Source organism: Nelumbo nucifera, chromosome 4 (genome assembly GCF_055504915.1).
Source record: "Nelumbo nucifera cultivar China Antique chromosome 4, China Antique-T2T, whole genome shotgun sequence".
Lineage (NCBI taxonomy): Eukaryota > Viridiplantae > Streptophyta > Magnoliopsida > Proteales > Nelumbonaceae > Nelumbo > Nelumbo nucifera.
Window position 1 is genome coordinate 77,754,307 of NC_142652.1, and position 27,185 is coordinate 77,781,491.

The window sequence follows — 27,185 nt, forward strand, 5'->3', positions numbered from 1 at the left end:
TACTTAATTTATGAAAGAATCACATCTTTGGAGGAGAGGAACCAATAAAATCTTTGGAGTCTCAAATTACCATTTCATGAAAATTAAGAATCAGTTTACTAACCTCTTGTTTTGGTAAAAAGGTCCACTAACTAAAGAAACTTGGAGAGAATTGTGAGAGAAAACTGTGATGCTTTTTTATTATAAGATTTGAGAGGGGGTTACACAAGAGGAGGTAGCATGTCCCCAAAAATCTGAACAAATAGAAGTTAGGAACCATGGGATGTCGAGCAGGTTAAGAGAAAGAGACCCATGGTCATGTAATAGCAATCTTCTCTCGTAAATCGTCTTCATCTTTGCCCAAGGAAGCAGATAGGAAACTCAATATGAAGCCATCCAGATCTCCCTTAATAACAGAATCAGGATCAGAAACCCCATGGTTTGTTCTTAGATCCTTAACCATGCTTTCAGTGAGAGATTGTATATGCTGCACATTCAATTGAGCTTGGCGAGCCATCTCAAGCTGGTATAATCGGGATTGAAGCATAGCCATTGTAATTGCCTTGTTTTGATGTGATCTGCTTTTGCATGAAATCAAACTTCATAGCCGTTTCAAAAACTAATGGAAACAGGAGAAATGTGTATATTGCATACCTCTCCTTCTGAAGGGTAGCAATCACTCCTGTAGGGATATGCACTATTCTTACTGCACTTTCAGTTGTGTTGAGTCATTGGCATGCTGGCCTCCAGCACCTCCGGCATGGAATCACTCAATGCGAAGGTCAGGCTCCTTAATTTGAACACAAGATGGGAATAACAGCCACAGCAGAAAAAGGAGTAAGCCAGCACTTTCCACTGTCAAAAGGTGAAATCCGCACCAACCTGTGTACCCCAACTTCTCCTTTGTCATATCCAAATGCATATTCACCATCCACTTTGATTGTTACACGCCGTTAACAAGATTGAGTCAATCAGCACACCTGTCTAGATGTTCAGTTGCTATCAGCCAGTCAAGTATCCTATTTCTTAAGAATTTTTTGAAATTTTAGTATTAGCATTTAACTATATTATAATACATTTTTATGTGCACAAAGCCTTGTCGTAATTATATTGGCCATATGAAACATGTTCATCCATTGTTAAATTGTGAGACCTCATTTTCTTCTAATTCAACCGACCATTTTAGCCTGCCCCTAGCTCTTCTAAACCCTTCAACTTGCAACAGATCACCTTTTATTTTTATTATGTACATGATCGTTTCTGATCCTACCTTTTCTGATTTTACCAATTATACATACTTAACATTCATATATTTTTGCCACATGAACATTAACATTATTTACTTTATTAAATTGGTATATATTACATACAATTAAATTCTAATGTTAAATTAGTGATGATTCACAAGAACACCAACAGGGAACTCATACTCGGTAAATCATGTGAGCACTAGTGTGTAACTCATCCAGTAAGGAACTGAATTCAAGTCCAGTCAGCCTTAAGAGGTTGGCAACATGAATCTTTACCTGCCATTATGCTCTATCTAGACTCTAGAGCCATGTTTTCTATTGAATTACAATTTAAAATGTCAATGTCGGTTGAAATGTCAGTTGTCCAAATATAAGAAACATGTGGAAAATGTCATAAGGACTGTCAATGGGATAGCAGATATGTGGGCGAAACAAGGAGTTGACAGGCCTCTTCTATTTTGGGCAAATTGTAATATGATGTAATCATCTGAGATGGGGAAATGGGTTAATGACTACTAAATTTATGAAATCTTTTTCCTAATAAAAAGACGTTGGAAATATTGTACAAACTACATACAAGGTGGAAACCTTATAAAATATGCAAAAAACATAGAATGATATTTTATGAAATGATAAAAGAAGCATAGGCACACTTTTTTAATATTGTTTCAAATCATTAAACCAAGCTAAGAAACTAAGGTTATAGACAAAATAATATGTTGTGAAGTTGTCCTGTAAACCTTAAGATTCAAATCGACATGATAGAATGAGTTCAAGCAAAATTAAACTCAAAAAATGCACAAACAAGAACTAATATTTAACTTTATGTTTGAAATGAATATTGAGCTAGATTAAAGTGGTAATTATATGCATTAGGCAGGTAATAACATTGCTAATCCATATATCTACAATATTGTCACCAAATTATGTTATAATACCATCTCTTGCACTCCACATAATGCTAGTATTGTTCATCGGGAAATATGTCGATTCTAGTAAAATTTTGTGTTGCTACCCATGGAAATGGAAATATATCATGGAAATATTAGGAAATTTAGGGACATTTTAAACCATGATTAAAAGTCTTTACATTTTTTTACCACTTCATGTTTTCATTAGTTTTCCTTTCTCTTTGAGAGCCTTCTACTAGCACCAAATCACTCCTCACTGGCTGTCTAAGGACATGAGCAAATCATCTTAGCCAACTCATTAATTGGAGATACTCCTAAGTCCTTAATGCACTCATCTCTAATTCTGGCTTTCTTAGTCATACCACTGAAATTGTTTCTTGGTTGCAGAATCTTAAAGGTCAACAATAATTTTTACTGTAATTTTCAAGTACACAAGTTCGAGCATGTTAGGGGTCACACATTCTATCTGGTGTAAGCATTCCGGATAAATCGTCACTTGTTACTCTCATAGGAATGACAAGTATGATTGTGGGCTAAGATGAAGGAAAAGTGAAAAGATGTGATAGAGATAAGCCTTATAGGAAAAGAAAAGGGTAGAACTATCCTTTCTTTTTTTGATAAATGAAGAATTTATTAATTCAAAAGATTCGAAAAGTACAAGCAACCCTTGGAGAGACGCAAGATGCTATCTCTCCCTATAAAATAATTATGTGGAGAAATAGACTAGTTTTAGTGAAGTCCCTGCCATTATCAGTTGTTTTGGGCCTATTATTTAATTGTTATTATTTTGGGCCTATTATTACTATCTGTTTATTAGTTTTCTGGGCCTTACTGGGCCTATTGTTATTTCTGTCATTATTGACTAAGGAGTGAGTTGGGCGGCAGGGGCATAGGTGTCTTTATGTTCTTATGTTTAATGAGAGTATATAAATAAAAATTCTGGGCGGCAGAAGATATCCAATTCTGCGCCCTTTCTTCTTCTCATTCCTCTTCTCTTCTCTTCTCCTTCTTTCTTCTTCTTCTGTTATTTCTTTATTTTCTGCTGAAGTTTTATCAGATTTCTGATCAACTGAGATCAGCGCACGCCATCTAATTAAATTATTACAGATTACTGATGATAAAGATTACAATTGAGCCCAATGTAGTTGATCCCTATTCACCCCTTGCTTGGCTAAAGGATCAGCCATAGCATTAGCTGATTCCCCATTGTACTGTCAAATTCATATTCCTTGTTAACCATTTAAATTTCTTGATCTCATTTCTATAGCACCAAATAACAGTCTCCAGTTCCTTCTGCCACCCCACTACCACCTTAGAATCATCCTCAATCAACAAATTTCCCAAATTCAGCTCATTTGCTAACTTACTGCTTGAATAGAAACTAGCAGTCCAGCCCTGATACAGTCACCTACACCCACAGGTCCCAAGAACAAAGCCATGGCATTTCCTTCTTTATCTCTCAAAATCCCTTCTGTGCAAGATGGACCTGGATTGCCTTGATTGCTCCAATCAAAGTTTAATTTGTATAACCTTCCAGAGGAGGCCACAAATATCCTTGCTTTTCTAAAGAAGACTTTTGATGTATGTTCTTACTATTTATATAGAAATAGCAAGTAGCTCAAGGTCTTTTTTCTTTGAATTTGGATAAATGTGTTACATATGCAAAATGTCTAACTCATCTAAATCACCTGGGTTACAGTAATAAGTTTTATCAAAAAGATTCTCTAGTTTACAAGGAAATACTGAAATCCAGGACAGGAGGAAATGAAGACATCATATGATGTGAGCAAGCAACGACCTGGAGACTTAAACATATCTCTTGATCTTTTCTTTTGATTACCATAAATTATAGTTGGAGGGAGGAGGCATTTATGTTTTATTCTGATCACACATATGCATCAGAGATCCCCTTGGATATCCCATTCAGTGTGCTGCCAATCAAACACTCAACACACTTGACTGGCATTTTAATCTTGGACAAAGGCAAACACAATTTTTTCCATTCAACACACTTGACTGCCAATCATGCTGACTTCTAGCATTTACAGAAATCGCCCTTTCTTTTGACCATTTCTACATGCATATTTGCATTCAGAATAACACTCATCTACCATGGAAAAGCGTGCTGCCAATCAAGCACTCAACACACTTGACTGGCATTTTAATATTGGACAAAGGCAAACACAATTTTTTCCATTCAACACACTTGACTGCCAATCATGCTGACTTCTAGCATTTACAGAAATCACCCTTTCTTTTGACCATTTCTACATGCATACTTGCACTCAGAATAACACTCATGTACCATGGAAAAGCACATTGGCAATGATATACAATGTTTTAAAATGTGGAGGCACGTGAGTGCATGAGGCACACACCTCATGCAAAAAGTGTTTTAAGGCAAGGTTTTAAAAACCGACCTGGAAATGGAACCGCTCTGACCACCAGTTTCCGGGTCAGCAGTTCGGCCATCCGAGTCGAACGGTTCAAACAGTTTGATATGCTTAACCTTAGATTGGAATATTAAGGTAAAAATAATGATACATACATGTACTCTTTTATGAGAAAAGAGAGAGGTAGGTGGCTGCCGGCTGAGAAAAGGAAGGAAGAAGGAGGAGGAGGCAATGTTCACTAGTAATGATGATGGCAACAAACAGCAGTGGAACCGTTTCTCCCCCAACCCATTCTGATCTCTCTCTCAGATCTAAGACAGTTTCTCTCCAATCTCTACATCGCCTTTCTTCTCTGTTGATGAAGAATTAAATATTTTATTAAACTGTGAACTCTGCCCAGGTCGAACAGTTTAGCGGTTTGACCGCCTAGGTCAGCGGTTCCCTGACCATTTCAACGTTTTTTTGCAAAATAATGGTTCAAGGCCAAAACGGAACCGGTGACCTGATTGGTTCCCAGGCCAAACGGTTTGACTGTCCAGTCCAGTCCAATTTTCAAAACAGTGGTTTAAGACACATGCCTCGTGCACCTGAAACGTACACCTCAGAGGATGGTATGCATGCTTATGGGGGCGCCTCACCTGGAAGCACACCTCTAGGCATTTGCCTCCCATGCCTTTTAAAACATTGATGATATGCATGCTTATTAAAATGAAGGATGGTTAAGAAAATGAACCTTTATTCCAGCAATCTCACCAGAAATTTCACTCACTACAGTAATTCCATATCCACGGAATTGATCCCACATAATACATCTGCATGACCAGAGCAGCCCAATCCATGCTCTCTGTACCCCCAGCTCCTGCTTGAACCTGCATCATGTACCAACAATAAATTGCATTTTAGTTGGGACAAAATAAATTCAAATTCCAAATTCAGGTCCAATATAGCAAGGTATAACCAAAATTAGATTTGCATTGATTTCTTTTACATGCATATATATTTTGGAGAAAAGGTAATTTAACTTCATTAAACCTGTTTTTCTCTTTTACATTCTTTTACATGCATATACCAAACCTGTTTCCACTTTTAAGGGTTATATGTACTGTCACCCCAGATGTAGCAAGATATTCACATGCTCTATGAAAAAATTAAAAATAAATGCAGCTTACAGTTCAGGGAAACAAATAAAATCATGTAGCAAAGGAAGCTATGGACTTACCTCTATAAAGCAAGAGCAGGAATGCTGCTCCCCAGATAACAAGGCTTTTTGCACTTCTTCTCATCCTTAGTATAGTTTTCATGAATTCCTAGTGGAAATGTTGGGAATCAAGGCCCAGACCCAACCCAGAGGCCCAGGCCTCCAGTCACTGGCACTTACCTAAGGAAGAACCCAGGCAAACCGTATCAGCACCTAACTGCAACAGGCAACTCGTCAGCTGGTCCCTCTGCATGAGTTCGTTAGAGCTGACAGAGTTTGTTAGGATATTTTGTAACCCAAAAACCATTATAAATATGGGTTGGCCGAATGAAAGGATATGCAATTGAATCCATACTCTCTCTCTCTCTCTCTTCATTTCTGCGCAGGAGGAAGGGTCTCTCTCAAAGAGACCCCTGAGGTGAGCAGTATCTCATCAATTGGTATCAGAGCCAGGTTGGCCAACCTGAACGATCGAAGATGACCAACACACGATCAGTGACTCTGGACGAGAGGGTGGACAAGATCAAAGTCGACCTCCACCAGGTGGTCACAGGGCTTAAGGAGATCAAAGAAGCCATGTCAGGAAAGCTACCCCCGCCATAGGCCGAGATAGTGACAATGAAGAATCTAGCTGGGGCAGCACCCGGAGGGGAAACTATGTACTGGGAAGAATCACCAAACTGGACTTTCCGATGTTCTATGGAGGAGATCCGATTCCCTGGATCTTAAAGGCTGAGAAGTACTTCGAATATCATGACATACAGGGACTCCAGCGCATGACCATTGCTTCTTTCCATCTGGAAGGGGAGGTGATTCTAAGGTTCCAGTGGTTCAGGCACTCCCGTCCCCAAATTTCATGGCAAGAGTTCACGGAGGCGTTGTGCATACGATTTGGTCCTACTGTCTACGATGACTACGACGAGATGCTTTCCAGGGTAAAACAGAAGGGAACAGTACGGGACTACCAAGTCGAGTTTGAACGGCTTGCCACCAGAGTATATGGGTGGCCGGAAAAGGCACTGGTCGGTTGCTTTGTCGGAGGGTTGAGAGACGACATCAAGGTAGAGGTGAAGGCCCTTCAGCCCAATTCTCTGTCTGCAGCTGCAGGACTAGCAAGATTGCAGGAGGAGTGACTCGACCGACTAAGGAAGGTGACGACCTGCCCATCTGGGCCCCTGTTAAAAACTCCATCACGTCAAGATGGGCTTCTTCCTAGGCCCATGACAGAACCTCTTCGACCTGTTGGGGAGACCACTCAGCCCACCCAAGGACCCACACCGCCAACTAATAGCCCAGTCCCCTTCAAATGCCTCTCTTGGGCTGAAATGCAGGCCCGGCATGAGAAGGGCCTGTGTTACAATTGTGATGAAAAATTTGGGCCTGGTCACCGATGCAAAACCCAGAGGATGTTCTTGCTGCAATGGGAGGAGACTGGAGGGGAAGATGACGAGGAACTAGCTGAGGAGAGGAAGCCGGACAATACCCAATATGACAACCCCGAGATCTCTCTCTACAAGCTTTGACAAGGCTGGCATCCCCCAAATCTATGAGGGTTGAAGGGAATCTCAGGCTGCTGGGTATCCGTTCTCATAGACAGTGGGAGCACACTGAATTTTGTCACACAAGTATTGGCTCGCCAACTAGGTATGACGGTTCTCTACACCTCTCCATTTGCTGTTAGAGTGGCGGATGGTAACCATATTGAATGTGAAAGTATTTGTAAAAACGAAAAGCTGGTAATCCAAGACCACACTTTCATCGTGGACCTGCATCCATTGGATTTCAGCGGGGCAGATGTAGTGTTGGGTGTACAATGGCTAATCCAACTGGGCCCGGTCCTTTGTGATTGGGGACACATGACCATGGACTTCTATTGTGATGGGCTCCGCTGCCATCTACAAGGTCAGGAGATACCCGGCCCACTAGTGAAAGGTCTACAATCCATGATTAAGGGGGGTTTTGGGAAGAAACACTTACTGCTGATGCAGATGGGCCCAGGGCCTATTGAGCCTTTACTAAGGCTAGATAATGAGGTCCAACCATCTGAGAAGGACCAAGATGATATACAAAGGGTGATAGGACAATTCCCAGAAGTCTTTAGAGACCTAGATCAGCTTCCCCCAACTCGGTACCAGGACCATCACATACCCCTAACTCCAGGGGCAGCCCCTACCAACGTGCAGCCCTATAGATACCCGCACTTCCAAAAGATTGAGATTGAGAGGCTCGTGAAGGAGCTCCTGCACAAGGGATGGATACAGCCTAGACCAGTACTCCTTGTTAAAAAGAAAGACGGGTCCTGGCATTTTTGTGTAGATTTACCGAGCACTAAATCATATCATAGTCAAGGATAAGTTCCTGATCCTGGTTGTGGACGAGCTATTAGATGAGCTGGGGCAAGCCACGTATTTCTCAAAAATGGACCTCCGATCCGGCTATCACCAAGTCCGGGCCCACCCTGAAGATGTATACAAAACGACCTTCAGAACCCATGATGGACACTACGAGTTCCTAGTTATGCCATTTGGGCTGTCCAACGCCCCTTCTACCTTCCAGGCCGTCATGAATGATGTCTTCAAACCCTATCTCCGACGTTTTAGTTTGGTCTTCTTTGATGACATTTTGGTATACAGCAAGGATTGGGATTCACACCTCCAGCACTTGGAACAAACCTTGAGCTTGCTGAAACAGCACCAATTGTTTGCCAAACTTTCGAAGTGTGTTTTTGGACAGACTGAAGTCCATTATTTGGGCCATGTGGTTGCAGCTGGACAGGTCATGGCTGACCCAGAGAAAATAATTTGTATACAGGACTGGCCCACGCCCAAGACAGTCAAAGCCCTGCACGGGTTTTTGGGCCTTACTGGCTACTATCGGAGGTTTATATGCAATTATGGGTCGCTAGCAGCCCCACTAACTGGGCTTCTCAAAAAAGATGGCTTCGTTTGGACGGAGCAGGCCCAGCAGGCTTTTGATTCCCTTAAGCAGGCCATGACCAGCCCACCGGATTTCGAGGAGACCTTTGTGGTTGAATGTGATGTATCTGGTATAGGGCTTGAGGCGGTGCTCATGCATAATGGGAGGTCCATATCTTACTTCAACAAGGTCCTCTCCACTAGAGCCCAGAACCAGTCCACATACACAAAGGAGCTTATGGCAATAGTGCTGGCAGTCCATAAATGGCGACCATACTTGTTGGGTCGAAGGTTCATAATCCGAACTGATCAGAGAAGCTTAAAGTTTATACTGGACCAAAAAGCCCTCACCCCAGATCAGCAAAAGTGGGTAATGAAGTTAATGGGCTTTGATTTTTTGATCGAATACAAGCCTGGAGCCACCAACCGGGCCGCAGATGCATTGTCACGGAAGACTGAGTTGTCCTTGTTAGTAAACTCTCAGCCCCATTATCCCCTATTTGAAGCTTTACGAGAGGAGGCCAGAAGCGACCCCCAGCCTTGAAAAGGTGCGGCAAAGCTATTTGCAAGACCCCACCTTTACACTGGGGTACACTATGAAGGGACCATACTTGTTTTTTACTGGGAGATTTGTTCTCTCTTCTACTTCTGCACATCAAAAAACCTTGCTAGAGCTCTGTTGAAATAACATAGTTTTATTTTAAGTTTAGTGCCGTAAGGGCACCTTTGTAATTTTCTCCTTTATTTTTTATGTATGGTCGCCCTAGTATATATACCAAAATAAACTGGCGCCACCAGTTGACTTTTGCCTCTTTCAATTTTGTCTCTCTTCTCTCTTTTCTCTCTTCTCCCTTCTCTTTCTTCTCTTTTCTCTGTTCTGGAATCACACCATCTCAGCACCAAGAAAACATGGTATCAGAGCGGCAGATCCAATCTTAGGACCAGGGCGGCGCTTCTTTCCTTTTCTGACTATTGGTGGTCGAACCAAAGAACAAGATCGGTGGACGTGTGAGGAAGCTCATTGCAAGACTGTTCCTTTTTCTTGGTCATGAGCCCAGAAACTATCAGAAAAAAAAAATCAAATGCTGAATTTTTTTTTTAGTTCTTTCTTCCTCAGTTTGTGGATCGAACTGATCCTTTTTTGTACCCAGATGTATGGGTTATGTGGGTCTAATGACCTGCGGCTGGTGTGAGAGTATTTTTCTCTCATTGTATGTGGATCGAGTGATCCCTTTTTTACCCAGAAAGGTGTTATTACTTCAAGATTACAGATCTGTAACTGCTGTGGCAGCAGATTTTTTTCTTCTACTCGTATAGAAGCTAAGTTACTGTGTGAAAGCTGTTTTGTTGCTAGAGAGAATGGTCAGATCTGTTTTTTTTTTATACTCCTTACACATCTGGAATGGTGTGTCATCAATCTGAAAGGGTTCAGTAGGGCCGAAATCTGAGAACAGTAATGGTGTGGGATCAGCTGTGATTTCCTTGAGTGAGAACAAGTTCTTTTTTTTGTGTCCAGAAGTGTAGCTGAACTGGAAACTGTATCAGAAGTGTAGTTGAACTGCAACCTGTTTTTGATTGTACTGTGGGTCTGAACTGAATTAAAAAACTTGTTCTCTAGCTGGTTTGTGACTGATCAGATTTAGTTTCTATGTCTTCAGAAGATTCTGGTATGTCTGGTGTTACCTCTAGTCAGAGTGGGATGAGTGGAGGTTTTGACATGAGTTTTCCCATGGCTGTGATTCCCTTTGATGGCCTTAATTACCTAGAATGGTCAAGGGGAATCAAACTTTACATAACTGCAAGGGGAAAAGCAGGATATATCAATGGCAGAATTAGAGAACCCCAGTCTAATGGTGTGGAACATGATAGGTGGGACCAGGAAAACAGCATGGTGATGTCATGGCTGTTATTGTCTATGCTGCCACAAGTGAAAAAGACCTTCATGTGGGCAGAAACAGCTCATGAGATATGGGAACAAGCACAGTCTACATACTCCGAACAACGGCATTATGCTAAAATATATCAGTTGCAGGCTGCCTCCTCAACTTGTAAACAGGGGGAGAAGAGTCTCTTCGCCTTCTATTCAGACCTAACTTCTGCTTGGAAGGAACTCGATCACTATCAGAATATAGACTGGAAGTGTGATGCAGATGCCAAAGTATACAAGTCTCTGGTTTCACAGCAAAGAGTGTTTGCCTTTCTCCTAGGGCTGAATCCTATATATGAATCTATCAGGGTTTAGATATTGGGGGGTAAAGACCTCCCATCCGTACAAGAAATATATGCTCTAGTGCATTTAGAAGAGAGCAGATAGAATGTGATGAATAATCCCAAGAGAGAGCATGTGGCTTTAGCAGCTAAAGGGAGTGTTGCTACGGGTGGTGGAAATTCCTTCAAGAAGAATGACTTCTAGAAGAAAAGTGATAACAAAGATAAGTTATGGTGTACAGACTGTCAGAAGTCTAGGCATACTCGGGAGACATGTTGGGAACTTCACGGAAAGCCAAAGTGGGCTCAGGAAATGAGTAAAAAGCCGGATCAGAATAAGAAGCTAGGACAACAAGGTCAGAGAAAGTTTAATGCAGCAAATTTAGCTTCTCAAGAGCCTCAATCATCTACCACCACTGCGAGTTCTTCCGGGACTGATCCGAGGGAAGAAATCATTAATTGTTTCCGTGTCCATTTAGAGTTGTATGGGAGGGCAATCCACCAGATGGATTATGCTTCTCCACCCTCAACTTCCTTTGCATCTACATCAGGTAACGGTAATTTTGCCACAGCTTTCCATGTGTCCTCTCATCCCTCAGAATCCCCTTGGATAACAGACTCTGGAACCTCGAACCATATGACGGGTAAGTCCAATTGTTTTCAATCTTATCATCTATTATCTGGTCGGGACAAGGTGAGACTTGCTGATGGTTCTTTCTCCACCATAGCTGGTCAAGGAACCATCTCCCTTCCTCTTGGACTCACCCTCTCTGATGCTCTACATGTTCCTTGTAATCATTCATGGAGAGAGAGAGATGAGAGAGAGAAAGAGAAGAGAAGAGAAGAGAAGAAGAGAAGAAGAGAAGAGGAAGATATGATTGAGAGACACGAACCAAAAAAACTATTCTGGCTATCATCAGTTTAGTTATTTATATTAACTTAATATAAAAGGAATGGGAGATTACAAGTATGCCCTTGGTGGCACTCCCTAGTAACAAACTAATAAGAGAGAAAGAAACTAACTGGCTAACAACATCTTAAGCTGACAACACACTAATAGCAACCGTAAAATAACAATTAAATAATCCTCACAACACTCCCCCTCAAGTTGGGCTGAATATGTCTATCATGCCCAACTTGTCACATAACTCATTGTGCTGCGAGTATGGAAGTCCTTTTGTGAGGATATCAGCGAGTTGTTCCTTGGAGTTGACATAAGAGATGCAAATTTCCCTTTTTTTCCAATTTTTCCCTTATGAAGTGTTTGTCCACCTCAATGTGCTTGGTCCTCTCATGTAGGACATGGTTGCCGACGATGTTTATGGCTCCCTTGCTGTCACAGTAAAGAGACATAGGATTATGAACAACAACTCCAAGCTCCCCTAGAAGATTTTTTAGCCAAAGGACTTCAGCCACCCCATGTGTCATAGCTCTATATTCAGCTTCAGCACTTGACCTTACTACCACACTTTGTTTCTTGCTTTTCCAGGTCACTAGGTTTCCTCCCACAAATGTGCAATACCCACTTGTGGACTTTCTATCATCCACAACACCTAACCAATCAACATCTGTAAAGACTTCCACCTTTAGGTGATTATGTTTACTGAATAGTAGACCTGTTCCGGGATACATTTTTAAGTATCTAAGAACTCTCTTTGCTGCCTCCATGTGTGGTTTCTTAGGAGAGTGCATGAATTGGCTTAGAACCCCAACTGAATAGGCAATGTCTGGATGGGTCATGGACAAATAAATCAACTTTCCCACTAACCTTTGGAATTGTTTCACATCTTTCAGAGGTTCACCATCACAGTCACCCAACTTGTGATCAACATCCATGGGAGTATCTGCTGACCTTGCGCCTAATTTGCATGTGTCTTGTAATAGATCAAGGGTGTATTTCCTTTGAGAAATGAAGATACCTCTTTCTGAGTGAGCGACTTCAATTCCAAGGAAATACTTCAGGGGACCTAAATCTTTCACTTCAAATTTAGATGCAAGGAATTGTTTCAATTTTTGTATTTATGAACTCCAATTTCCTGTAATGATGATATCATCCACATACACTATCAATACAACAACCTATTCCTAACATTTCTTCACAAAGAGTATGTGATCAGAATGACATTGTTTGAAGCCTACCTGCTGAACTGCCATGTGAAACTTACTGAACCAAGCTCTGGGAGATTGTTTTAAACCATAAAGAGACTTTCTCAGCTTGCACACCTTATTTTCACTTCCCTTGGCACAGAATCCAGGGGGTTGAACCATGTATACTTCCTCCTCTAGGTCACCATTTAAAAAAGCATTCTTTATGTCTAGTTGATGCAATTCCCAGTTAAAGTTAGCAACTAATGATAGGAGGACCCTAATTGAGTTCATCTTAGCTAGTGGAGCAAAAGTCTCATCATAGTCAACTCCGTACACTTGAGTGTATCCTTTGGCTACTAATCTTGCTTTGTACCTTTCAACTATCTTGTCTGCCTTGTGTTTAACTGTAAACACCCACTTACACCCCACTGGGTCTTTCCCCCTTGGAAGATCCACAAATTCCCAAGTTTGATTTTTATGAAGGGCATTAATCTCCTCCTTCATAGTATCTGTCCATGCAGATAGAAAGGCTCGGTAAGAGGGGGATATGTGATCATAGGAGACATACTGGGTAATGGGGTGTTTGGTAGTGCATGACCTGACTCCCTTTCTTTGAGCAATAGGAATGTCAAGGTCATCCACAATAGGAGTAGGAGTATCAGTAGGTGCAATAGGGTTTGGACATACCTCCTGGGAGTCTAACAGTGCCGGTTGCTCAATGTTTGGCTGCTCCACATCTCTATCACATTGCTGATCTCTACGGCGTGTACGTTGGAAGACACGAAAGGAAGCAAGGTCCGGAATAGAAGGAAGAGAGACTTGGCGGACCTGAACCTACTTCTCCTCTTCCACACTACTCTCCCCCTGAGGGGAAGCAGGGAAGAACGGCTCAGATTCAAAGGACACATCCATAGACACAAAAAACTTATGACTAACGGGATCAAAGCACCGATACCCTTTTTGAGAGGAGGGATACCCTAGAAAGATACAAGGAATGGACCAAGGGTCTAACTTACCTCGAGATGGAGACAAATCATGGACAAAGGCACGGCAACCAAAAACTCTCATGGGAATGGAAAATAAAGGGGACTGAGGGAACAACAACTGATGAGGGGCCATGTAGTTCAGCACTCTGGAGGGCATGCAATTGATGACATAAGCAGCTACAAGTATAGCATCCATCCAAAACCTTTTTAGAACATTCATGTGTAACATCATCCCGTGAGCTACCTCAAGGAGGTGTCTGTTTTTTCTTTCTGCAACACCATTTTGTTGTGGTGTTCTTGCGCATGAGCTCCTATGAATAGATCTGTGGGAGGCAAAGAACTCATTGAGCTCACCATGGAAATATTCTTTTGCATTGTCTGATTAGAAGATCTGTATTTCAACATGGAATTGCGTAAATACCATCCTCTAGAAGTCTTTCACAATCTTTGGAACTTCGTCTCCACTACGCATAGGGAATACCCATGTATAGCGAGAGAAGTCATCGATCGATGTGATAAAGTACTTATATCCGCCCTCAGAGATTATAGTAGTAGGCCCCCATACATCAGAATACACAACATGAAAAGGAACACTTGATCTTTTATTATTTGAGTGAAAAGTTGTTCTACATTGTTTGCTCAACTGACACATTTGACACTGGAACTCTGACACTGAACATGACTTAAATAAAATCAGAAACAAAGACTTTACTATTCCAAAAGAAACATGACCTAACTGACTATGCCACAGAAAAAATTGACTCTTATTTGATTGACTATATGACTCTGAGGATGACACCGAGACCAACTTTGTTGTCGAGAATGTATAGACAATCCACTAGGCTCCCTCTACCAATCGTCCTCCCAGAAGTTAGATCCTGAAAAACACATGAACCAGGAAAAAATGTTACACTACAGTTTAAAGAGTTTGTGATACTACTGATTGAAAGCAAATTTATAGGAAATTGAGGGACATGCAATACACAATTCAGGTTAAGGCCATGGGGGAGAGATATTGATCCTTGGCCTGCAATGGAGGAGAATGATCCATCTGCAAGCCTCACTTTATCCCTTCCTAACAAAAGGTTGTAAGTCTGAAACAAGTTCGGCTTACTGCTCATGTGGTTAGAGGCCCCTGAGTCAATGATCCAAGGGGAACCAATGATAGTGGTGACATGGAATGCAGAAGCCACATTACCTGATGTAGATGCAAATGAAGTAGGAGTACCAGTGACTGAACTATCCATCTGTCGCAAAGCCCTACCATATGACTACAAGTGGTCTCTGAAGGAATTCATGATCTCTTCCTTGGGGTCAGAATTAGTAAGGTGGTATCAGCAACCTGAGTATCTTGGGTTGCCACATGTGTTGCATTATGTGCTGTGTTCGTCTTCTTCTGACCTTGCCCTTTACCCTGTTCTTGGTTCTTCACTGCCCACTTGGGTTTCTCGTGAACGTCCCAACATGTGTCACGTGTATGTCGTAAGCACCGACAGTGGGTACAAAACAACTTGTCTTTATCATCAGCCTTCTTGGTATCACTTTTCTTCCCCATGTTGTTATTACTAATTGCAGCCAATGCAACTTGTTGCTCCCCCTCGGTTGTAACCATTACACTCCACCTACTTTCTTCAAATTGAACAAGGGCATATACTTCGTGAACCGACGACAACTCTTTACTTCCTAAGATCTGAACTCTCAAGGGTTCATAGACAGGGTTTTGTAGGCCTTAGCATCATCATCATGTTTCCACTCTATAGCCTGATAATGATCCAATTCTTTCCATACGGAAGTAAGGGCTGAATAATAGGTAGACAAACTACGATTTTCCTATTTACAGGTTGAGGATTCAGCTTGCAACTGGTAAACCTTGGCATAATGCCTTTGCTCATAATAGGTGGTTTTGGCCTGTTTCCAAATCTCACTAGCGGTGTCTGCCCACATAAAGTTATTCTTCACATCAGGTTCCATGGCTGCAAGGAGCCAAGACATCACCATACTATTTTCTTGGTCCCACCTATCATGTTCAGTTGTCTCACTCTTGGATTCTTTCACCCTTCCATTTATGTAACCAGCTTTTCCCCTTTCTGTTACATAAAGTTTTACACTTTTAGCCCACTCCAGGTAGTTTAGACCATTTAAAGGGGTAATGGGCATGGGAAACATCATGTTTTCACTTCCCATACCAGCTGTGCTGCGGGTTGATGTAAACCCCGATGAAGTTGAATCATAGTTTGCCATAGAGTATTGCTGAATCAGACCAAATCCCACACAACTACACAACAACCACAATCAGAATACCAACCCCCAAGAAATTTACTTTTGGAATGTGGAAAAAACAAAGAACTGTTGAAATCAACTCAGTGATGGTTCAGCCATTAAAACAGCCCAGTAATCAGCCTAGTAATCAGCCCAACACCAACCATTAGAATAGTATACTAGCAGTTCAACTACAACACATGCAATCTAACAGTCTAGCATCTAAACGAAGGTATAAAACCAAAAAAGTAAGGCTTTCACACCATTGGCCATAGAAAAACACAAGAACACATACCCTGTCCAGCACCTGTACGAAGGTGCCAACCCAGAAATTAACTTCACAGCATCAAACAGATAAGGAAGGGAGTCTTTACTGCATCGCCCTTCTTCTGCTAGGGTCTCCTTGATGTTACGACGAAGGAAGAACCCAAAGGAAGAGCCACAAGTGGCCTGCTAGGGTTTTTCTATCTTCCACGTCCAAGAAATCAAAGAAGAAAGAGGACAAAGCAGGTTCAGATGGGAGAAACAGGTTTTTATAGCCCAGAACCTTGCTCTGATACCATGTAATCATTCATGGAGAGAGAGAGAGAGAGAGACGAGAGAGAGAAAGAGAAGAGAAGAGAAGGGGAAGATATGATTGAGAGACACGAACCAAAAAAACTATTCTGGCTGCTACCAGTTTAGTTATTTATATTAACTTAATATAGAAGGAATGGGAAATTACAAGTATGCCCCTGGTGGCACTAGTAACAAACTAATAAGAAAGAAAGAAACTAACTGGCTGATAGCACACTAACAACAACTGTAAAATAACAATTAAATAATCCTCACAACATTCCTAAACTGCCCATAAATTTGTTCTTTATTAGTAGCATAACAAATTCGTTAAACTGCTTAGTAACCTTTTTTCCTTCCTGGCCTCAGGGAAGACGATTGGCAGAGGTCATATGGTAGATGGTCTTTACATGCTGGAGAATAAAGCTTGTCTTGTGGCTATTGAGTCTAAGAGTCAGTCTAATAAGAGTCAAGTCCTTTTATGGCACAGTCGTTTGGGTCATTTATCTTTTGAGCCATTGAAAGTTTTGTTACCGTTTATTTAAATCAGTGTCAGTGTCAGATTTCACATGTCAAACTTGTCGGTTGAGCAAACATTGTAGAAATCACTTTACTTCAAGAAATAATAAATCTGATTTTCCTTTCCATATTGTGTATTCTGATGTCTGGGGCTCTGTTACTTTAGCAACCAAGTCTGGCTATAGATATTTCATTACACTTATTGATGATTACTCCCGATATACATGGGTGTACCCTATGCGGTCCAGAGATGAAGTACCAAAAATCATTAAAGATTTCCAACGCTTGATATTCACTCAGTTTCAAACAGAAATCCAAATTTTCCAATCAGACAATGCCAAAGAATATTTCCATAATGATCTCACGGAGTTCTTTTCCTCGTGCGGATCCATACACTGTAGCTCTTGCACTAAAACCCCTAAGCAAAATGGTGTTGCTGAAAGAAAGAATCGTCATCTCCTTGAAGTTGCTCGTGGGTTACTTATACACATGAATGTTCCTAAACATTTCTAGTTGGATGTTGTATTTTGTGCTGCCTATCTCATCAACTGTATGCCATCTCGCTTGTTAGGGTACAAGGCCCCCCATCAGCTTCTTTTTCCCAAGGCTCCACTCTTCTCTATTCCTATTCGTGTGTTTGGTTGTCATTGTTTCGTCCAGGACCTTTCTCCTACTTGTGGAAAACTTGATCCTCGTACCATTCCTTGTGTCTTCTTGGGTTATCCTTCTTCCCAAAAAGGCTATCGATGCTTTGATCCCGTTTCCAAGACGTACTATGTCTCTATGGATGTGCCTTTCTTTGAAAGTGAGCTTTTTTTCCCGATTTCTCCTCAGTGAGAGAGTAAGGTGGAGGAGAAATTAGTTCAGGTTCGGTTTCTTCCTCCTTTGCCTGACCCTCCTCCATTCCGTGTTTTTCGTCGTCGCAAGGGCCAGCTAAATTTGAGAGCTATGGAGCAACTTGAAACCGTACCGCTAACATCATCAGATTCACCGAAGACAGATCATATCCAACCAGGTACTATCATCCCTATTGATGTTCCTGTTCCTCTTGCCATAGAAATTCCATCTGGTGATGACCTTGACATTCCTATTGCAAAAAGGAAGGGAGTTAGTTCTTGTACCACCAAGTATCCTATTACCCATTTTGTTACCTATGAGAACATCTCACCCTCCTTTCGTGCTTTCATTTCTTCCATTGACAGTGTCCTTATCCCAAAAAATGTGGCAGAAGCTCTCTTAGTACCTGAATGGACAGATGCAATGAAAGAAGAGATAAATGCCCTACATAAAAATGGTACATGGGAATTAGTGGATCTTCTTGAGGGTAAGGAACCGATAGGGTGCAAGTGGGTGTTCACAGTGAAACACAAAGCTGATGGCACGATAGAAAGGTACAAGGCTAGGTTGGTGGCAAAAGGGTTTACCCAGGTATATGGTGTAGATTATGCAGAGACCTTTGCCCCAGTAGCCAAGATGAACTCCACTAGAGTCATTTTCTCCCTTGCGGCAAATCTTGATTGGGATCTTCATCAACTAGACATTAAAAACGTCTTTCTGAATGGAGACCTTGAGGAAGAGGTATACATGGTTCAACCTCCTGGCTTTAGTGCCCTAGGCAAAGAGCAGAAAGTGTGTAGACTAAAGAAGTCTTTGTATGGTTTGAAGCAATCACCAAGAACCTGGTTCAGCAAGTTTCATCTGACTATACAGCATATTGGCTACAAACAATGTCAGACTGACCATACTCTATTTGTGAAAAGAGGGGAAGGAAAGATTGCAGCTTTGATAGTGTATGTTGACGACATAGTGATCACAGTTGACTGAAAGGCTGAAATTCAAAGACTAAAAGATTTCTTAGCCACTACATTTGAGGTGAAGGATCTAGGTCCCCTTCGATATTTCCTTGGAATTGAAGTGGCTCGCTCTCAAAAGGGGATCTTCATTTCTCAGAGGAAATACATCCTAAATCTGTTACAGGATACAAGAAAACTAGGGGTTAAGCCAACCGACTCTCCCATTAATCCAAATCACAAACTGGGTGACTGTTGTGGGGAAGTTGTCAAAGATGTAAAACAATTCTAGAGACTTGTGGGAAAGCTCCTGTATTTATCCATGACCAGGCCAAACATTGCTTATGCAGTAGGTGTTCTTAGTCAGTTCATGCATGCTCCTAAGACCACACACTTAGAGGCAGTAGAAAGAACACTTAGATACTTAAAGAGGTTTCCTGGAGCTGGTTTGTTATACCAAAAGAATGGTCATTTGAAGATTGAAGTATATACAAATGCTGATTGGGCTGGATTAGTTGATGACAGAAAGTTTACTAGTGGGTATTGTTCTTTTATGGGAGGAAACCTAGTCACATGGAGAAGCAAGAAACAAAATGTGGTGGCTAGGTCTAGTGTTGAAGCTGAATATAGAGCAATGTCCCATGGGGTGGTTGAAGGCATGTGGATAAAGAATCTGTTGAGCGAACTGGGTTTTCCTGTTGATGGTCCTATGTCCTTGTATTGTGATAACAAGGCTGCCATCAATATTGTAGCCAACCCAGTTCTTCATGATAGAACTAAGCATATAGAGGTTGACAAACACTTAATTAGAGAGAAAATTGTTAATGGGGAAGTGTGCATCCCATATGTGAATTACAAAGAGCAACTGGCAGATATATGTACAAAAGGCTTACATCACTCGTGGCGCGATGATTTATGTGACAAGTTGGGCATGATTGATATCTACGTCCCAACTTGAGGGGGAGTGTTGAAATAACATAACTTTATTTTAAGTTTAGTGCCGCAAGGGCACCTTTGTAATTTCCTCCTTTATTTTTTATGTATGGTCGCCCTAGTATATATACCAAAATAAACTGGTGCTGCCAGTTGACTTTTGCCTCTTTCAATTTTGTCTCTCTTTTCTCTCTTCTCCCTTCTCCTTCTTCTATTCTCTCCGTTCTGGAATCACACCATCTCAGCACCAAGAAAACAAGCTCTATCATGATTCGGTGTTGGGAGGGCATTCAAGTATCTTTCGGACTTATAAGAGGCTCTCATCACATTTTTATTGGCCCAACATGAAAAAGGCAGTGGAGCAACACGTAGCACAGTGTACAGTATGCCAGCAACAAAAGTACTCGGCCCAATCCCCTCCTGGGCTCCTGCAACCCCTTCCAATCCCATCACAGATATGGGAAGATATATCCTTAGACTTCATCACTAGCCTTCCACCTTCTGGGGGCAAGACAATGATTATGGTGGTGGTTGACAAGCTTTCTAAGTATGGGCACTTCATCGCCCTATCACACATCCCTACACCGCTGCTTCAGTGGCTAAAATTTTCATTAAAGTGGCAAGACTCCATGGTACCCCCAAATCGATCGTTTCGGATCGGGATCCGGCCTTCCTCAGCAAGTTCTGGAAGGAATGTTTCCGTTTACAGGGGGCAGTGCTTCATCGATCTACTAGCTATCACCCTCAGTCTGATGGACAAACCGAGGTGCTGAATAGATGCTTGGAAACTTACCTACATTGTTTTGTGGGTTCCAGGCCCAAACATTGGACGAAGTGGCTCCCATGGGCCGAGTACTGGTACAACACTACATTCCAGGCGGCAGCAGGAATGACACCATTCAAAGCAATATATGGAAGAGAACCACCACCTATCCTTCTGTACGAACTGGGTTCAACCACAGTAGCAGAAGTTGAGACCCAATTGTTGAAACGAGACGAAGTACTCAGCCTCCTGAAGGAGAACTTACACAAAGCCCAACAACTCATGAAGCAGTACGACAAAAAGCATAGGGCCGTCGACTTTCAGGTTGGGGACTACGTCTACCTCAAGCTGCAACCCTATCGACAGTCCTCAGTAGCAAAAAGGGCCTGGCATAAGCTCTCTCCTCGCTACTTTGGGCCGTTCAAGATAATTGAATAGATAGGCAATGTTGCCTACTGCCTGGACCTGCCCAAGACAGCTCATCTCCACCCAGTTTTTCACATTTCATTGCTTAAGAAGTACGTGGGAGATCCAACCAAGGTTAGTGACAACCTCCCAACATCTACTGAAGATGGAAGCATTACCCTCAAACCTGCCAAGATACTGGATTACCGTTGGGTCCATCACGGGAAGAACATAGTGCAAGAAGCCTTAGTAACCTGGACAGGGCTCCCCCACCATGACTCCACGTGGGAACCATATTGGCAGCTGAAAAATCAATTTCCAGACTTGGACCTTGAGGACAAGGCCCATCTTGAGGGAGGGGGAACTGTTGGGAATCAAGGCCCAGGCCTCCAGTCACTCGCACTTACCTAAGGAAGAACCCAGGCAAACCGTATCAGCACCTAACTGCAACAGGCAACATGTCAGCTGGTCCCTCTGCATGAGTTCGTTAGAGATGACAGAGTTTGTTAGAATATTTTGTAACTCAAAAACCATTATAAATATGGGTTGGCCGAATAAAAGGATATGCAATTGAAGCCATACTCTCTCTCTCTCTCTCTTCATTTCTGCGCAGGAGGAAGGGTCTCCCTCGAAGAGACTCCTGAGGTGAGCAGTATCTCATCAGGAAACGTCAAGTTTATATTAAAATTTGCATATCCATCATGAGATATTAAATCCAGATCATTGCATGCTTTCGGCAATCATGCTCACTGCATAGTTAATGTCACCTTTTTCAAGGTGCATATTCTTTTAGTTGGTATGAGAGTGTATTACTTTGTAATGTCTTTGGGCTCCAAATCTGTTTGCACCTGTGTAAGACATCTAACCAAGAGTAGGTTTACCTATATAAATACAGAAACATTTTACAAGCAAAATAACGGTCCACAGATTAATTTAGTTTTGATTATGAGGCCGACTATGGTAGCAGAAAGACTTGATATTAGAAAAACTTGTAACCAAGGAACCAGTATCATAAAAGTGGCAACCAATCAGGTGGCATTTATCAAAATTCACAGGAGAGTTTTGATTGGTCAAACCCTTCTGGTATTTTGTCTTTCCAGCAGAATAGATTTTCCCTTTGATTATTTATGGAAGTTTTAATTTTCAAATTTAGTTACACTTGTAAGTTCAAATCATATCAGATATGAGACAGACTATATTTGTTAGCTTAAATCATGTCATAAACATACAACCTATGTTTTTATACAGGATTACATCTTTCAAGATAACTGCACAATTTTTAAATGTTTTCCTGCCTAGCTTACTACAGTCATCTCAAATCCGAGGACAAAATGATGCAATAAGAAAGTAGATAGAATGCATGCCTGGAGGAAGAAGTTGCAACGGCCCATTGATTTCAATTCTCCATCATTCTCTTTGCATGCAAGCTTTCGCATATCAATGTGTTCGAGTAATTCTCGCTCAAATCCATTCACTTCCTTCATTTACCCATTAGAGTACCATGCTCACGGCTTATCTTCCCAGCATGACAGGGCCATCCCAAAGGTTAGATTGATAGCATCTCTAACCTGACTACCGTCGTCTTCCACTGTCATCATACAAAACTGACACTTCATGTCGAAATTGAAATATAGTGAAGTAAGATACGGCATCCAATACGACCAATACAGACTTACACGCCTTATGAGACTTAATGAATTCCAGAAAACAAGAATGTCAACAAGAACGAGAGAAACTTATCACATGATTCACTAAACAGAATTAAGATCACCGAAATGAGGACATAGTAATTCCACCTGAGCGCTTCTTGATTAGCTGAATGGATTGAGCGGTGGTAGTGGCGTGACTCTTCCAATCGCCTTCGCTTTCGTCAGAGTTATAGTCCATCAACTAGCAACAATGACATCGACAGTAAGGCCATCGGAGGTCTTGGGTTCAAAAATGGTCTGAGAACGGAACCAGTGACCACCGCTTGATGGAAAGAGAAAGCGATGATAACAAGATGGTCTCATTGTGGTTTTAAGCTCAAAAGGAGAATGAGAAGTCTGTGGAGAAGAAGAAAACCTTGAGATGTTCTGCAAAGCCCCAAAACCAGAACTATCCTCGGTTAGCAAATTGATTTCTGAGACAGTGAGAAGTCTATACTTTGATTCCGAGAGTAAAACAGAAGTGAAAGCAGGGGGGGGTCGAACTTGCGGGTTTTGAGGGAGGCATAAAGATCTATCAGTTGATCTTCTCAACAGAAGAAAAAATCCTATTATTTTCAGCCAACACGTCCTCTCCCTTTCGCTTTTCGTCCCATCACGAAAAGGATTGCACAGGGATTAAAGGGCAAAAACTTTGAGTTGAACTGTTGAACCTGGAAGGCTTGAACAGGGTTTAGGAAGAGTAATTTGATGATGTACTACTTTGTTAGGTCATTACCATTGCAGACGAAAAGCGCACTGTTCATACTTTATACTTCCATACCAGATTCCTAGCGACTCTCAGACCACGGATCCTCTCCTCGCCCTGCGGTTGCCGGACCTGCCACTACCTCCTCTTGCTCCGCATCAAAAATCCTACAGGCCTTAATTATCAAAAAAAAAAAACAAACAAAAATCCTTCAGGCCTTCCACCACCGTCCGAATTCTCTGCAATCTATCTCCTTCTAATCTAATAATGGCGGATCAAACTCACTCACATTCAGCAAAATCCTCGAGTATCAAAACGAAAACAGGATCTAAAAGATTAACTAACCCCTTTGTCCCGTCTTTCCCTGCAATATCCAAGCACATTGAGCTGGATGGAGCCATGTACGTCCGTGTCCTCGAAATCGAGGGCTAGTTCCTCTCAGACTCTCAAGCGTCGTGGTCCCGAAGGCAAACGGCTATTCGTATCGTCGTTTGCTGCGACTGTCCCAATTTACTGCGAGTGTATCGGCTTCAAGCCTCCAATTCCTCGTGATCAGTGATCACAATTCACAGTGACTGTACCGATTCCTCAGACTCCGAGTCCCGGTAAGGTTTTCTCGTGTTTAAATCGCGGGTCAAATTCAATTCGGCCTGATTCGGTTCGGTACTTCGGTGTCCACCGAGTCTGCAACTCGTTCATGTATTGTCAAATCCAAATTTTACTGTGCATTCTTGCCCTCCTCTACGAGTGACAAAGATTCTAACAGTGACGGCCGCTAACAGTAACTAACTAATAACTAACTAACTAAAAGGGCGAATCGCAATTAACCGGTGGTTTTATTTTAAATATTCACAGATAACGACCTTATACTTAGTGACTGATGAAACTTAGCTCCCTGAAACTTTGTTATGCGACAACCCCCCCCCGGAACTGTTGCATGCTATTTCAAAACCCAATTGCGTTGTTTTATGAGACCATTTTGTCCTTTTTTTTTTTTACTCAGATTTTATATTACGCCAATTCTTACATATTTTCTAAGTGCAACTTGGAAGTTGGAATGTTCAAACTTAAAACCAGTGGTGGCAATTTCTACCCTACCCATGGGTATCCTTCTCGATTGGTGGGATTTTACATTTGAAGTATGGGTTTTGGGATTTTACAACCCGTACCGCTCCAAAACCCATAGCAAGTTGAATTTTGATATTCCAAACCCTTTTCATAAAGGAAACTACGGTATTAGGCTAAATCCAACTTATATATTGTTGGAAACCATATAAACTTTATGTATTAAATGTTAAATTTAATAATATTTTGAATTTTATGTGAAGAGTAATTGATAATTTATGTGTTTTCTACATATCTTAATCAAATAATTGAATTTTTGTTGTTTATTTGTGTTATTTTACTTATCTATTGCTTATATGTGACAAAAAATAAGAGGAAATAATATCAGATTCTAAACCCAACCCAACCCAACCCTACCCTTGAATGCGAGGAGGGTAGGTTGGGAAGGATTTTGCATTTTCATGTATGGGAATGGTTTGGATTCTCAAAATCCAACCCGTTATAGGTTTTGGGACAGATATGGGTTGGAAGGTTTAGGAAAATAAGTAGGGTCTATAATTTACAAAACCCTCCCTGTTACCATCCCTACTTAGAAGCAAGCCACATACAAAAGTTTGGATTGGTTGGAGACAAAATCATGCAACCATGTTGGGGAACCTATCTCCTATGAACACACTAGTGTTGTGTGTACATGAGGTGTGGGTCCCATATGAGCCCCGTGTGTAGCCCAGTGTGTATGATTTTATCCAGCACATCCAATTCACTTACACTATGAGAGCCATGCCCCCCCCCCCCCCCCCTATGGCATAGAAATCCCCACTTACACTATGTTCCTCCACACACACACACACACATATATATATATATTCTCCCCCCTCCAATTCACTTTAGTTTTTGGCACCCCTCATAAAAAATTCCTAATTCCACCCCTGTTGTCATCCATTCATGGAAAGAACCATGTTTAGGTTAGGTCAAACAATATAGACGCCATGGCCACTATAAGAATACCGAACTTTGTCACCACAACTAGGTTTAAGAGTATGTGAAACAAAACAACAATAAAAAAGCAAAACATCATCCACCCGCTACCAGAAAAAAATAGAATAGTATATCATCATCTTTGTCACTAACCTCAAATTCACTATGGCTACAACAAAGTGTTTGTTATTAGGTCTATATGATAGTGAAGACAACTAATGGTTGCACCATTGCCATGCTTTCTATATCTTGTAATGGTGGAACTCATTTGAAACATCATTAGTAGTTGTGTAAGTGGGAGGTGGCATCAGGCTAACATTAGGCTTGGCTGCACGTCGGCGTTGTTTTAAATGATTTAAACCTTTAGGCATGCATACATATTGAGGTGAGGTGCATTGATTTTGCCTTATGCTTCACATCTTTGTTAGAATGAGGTGTAAGCCTGAAGCCTCAATGTCTGAAGCACAAAAAAGGCACACACCTCAAGTATCAATGACTATTTAATGTTTCGATGCAAAAAAATATATTTCTTATGTATTTTTATAGTTCAGAATATATGAAAGAAACACTTCAATAACTATGAGAAAAAAAAACAGTAAAAACTAGAAAACTGAGGGCAAATCAAGTTCTATTAAATTTTTAGTGTTTAGGAGAGTTCAATGTAAAAAATAAAAGGCCAATAAAGTTCTTAGCTTCTCTTGGATAAATTAGGTGGATTTTTTATTATTCTAAATCCAACATCCCAATTTTGCTATTTTTCTCATTGCTTTTCTTAATTGATTTATTTTTCTTTTTATTGACTTTTTTTACAAAGGTCAAATCAACTAACTTGCTTCCTTTCTTCTAAACTATTGGATGACCATAAATCTAATATCAATTATATAGATGATTCTTTATATGTTTTATTTTCTTTTTCTTCTAAACTGGTCATTTCAGAATAATTTGAAAACTTTATACTTTGAAAAATAAAATGTAAAAATATTTATGATTGTTAATTAATTAGACATTTCCTTATTTAATGCTTAAAACCTAAAACTTATTGCCTATAAATTTATATTTTATGGATATTTGTACCTTTTATTATTTAAACTGGATATATTTTATGCTATATTTATCATTTATAAACTTTAAATAATTTTCTTAATTTCTGAGCCTTACACCTCACATTTTTGAGCCATTGCGCCTCAATTACACCTTTGACCTCTTGCATGGATTAGAACAATGAAATGAAGTGAGGCAAAAAAAAAAAGTACCTTATAATATTGTTGTTGTAAATGGGGGTGTTCTCGTTGTGACGTTTTGTTTGTGTTTGTTCTTGTCTAATTAATAGAAGATCTAATGAGGTTAGCAGGGTACCCTACATTCAGAAGCAAGGTGGAGAGGAAGAGGGCAATGTAGAATTTTACTTTCACCGTTAACTCTGTAAATGGGTAGGGGATAATGTGTTAGAATCATAAAGTAGGAGGTCTTTGTCGCAAATCAAAGTTCGGGGGAACAAAGTATCAGTATGGCTTAAATATAAGGTGGTAGACTGCAATTTACCCAAATTATTCAAGATGCAAAATGTAATTACAGAATCAACTCGTAGCCGTAACT

General features: G+C 41.0%; 1 long non-coding RNA gene across 10 annotated transcripts; it reads right to left on the reverse strand.

Annotated features, from left to right (window-relative positions):
• Positions 1–151: 151 nt before the first annotated feature.
• On the reverse strand, positions 152–24,243 carry LOC104605088 (uncharacterized). Of its 10 annotated transcripts, none has more exons than XR_016085264.1 (6): positions 22,949–24,243; positions 22,517–22,740; positions 5,287–5,402; positions 4,689–4,885; positions 634–963; positions 152–557 (listed from the first exon to the last, which is right to left on the reverse strand). It is a non-coding gene; the product is annotated as an uncharacterized LOC104605088 (long non-coding RNA). The 10 variants fall into 10 exon arrangements; XR_016085262.1 differs by having other exon boundaries at positions 634–959; positions 5,267–5,402; XR_016085261.1 differs by having other exon boundaries at positions 5,267–5,402.
• Between the last annotated feature and the right edge of the window lie 2,942 nt (positions 24,244–27,185).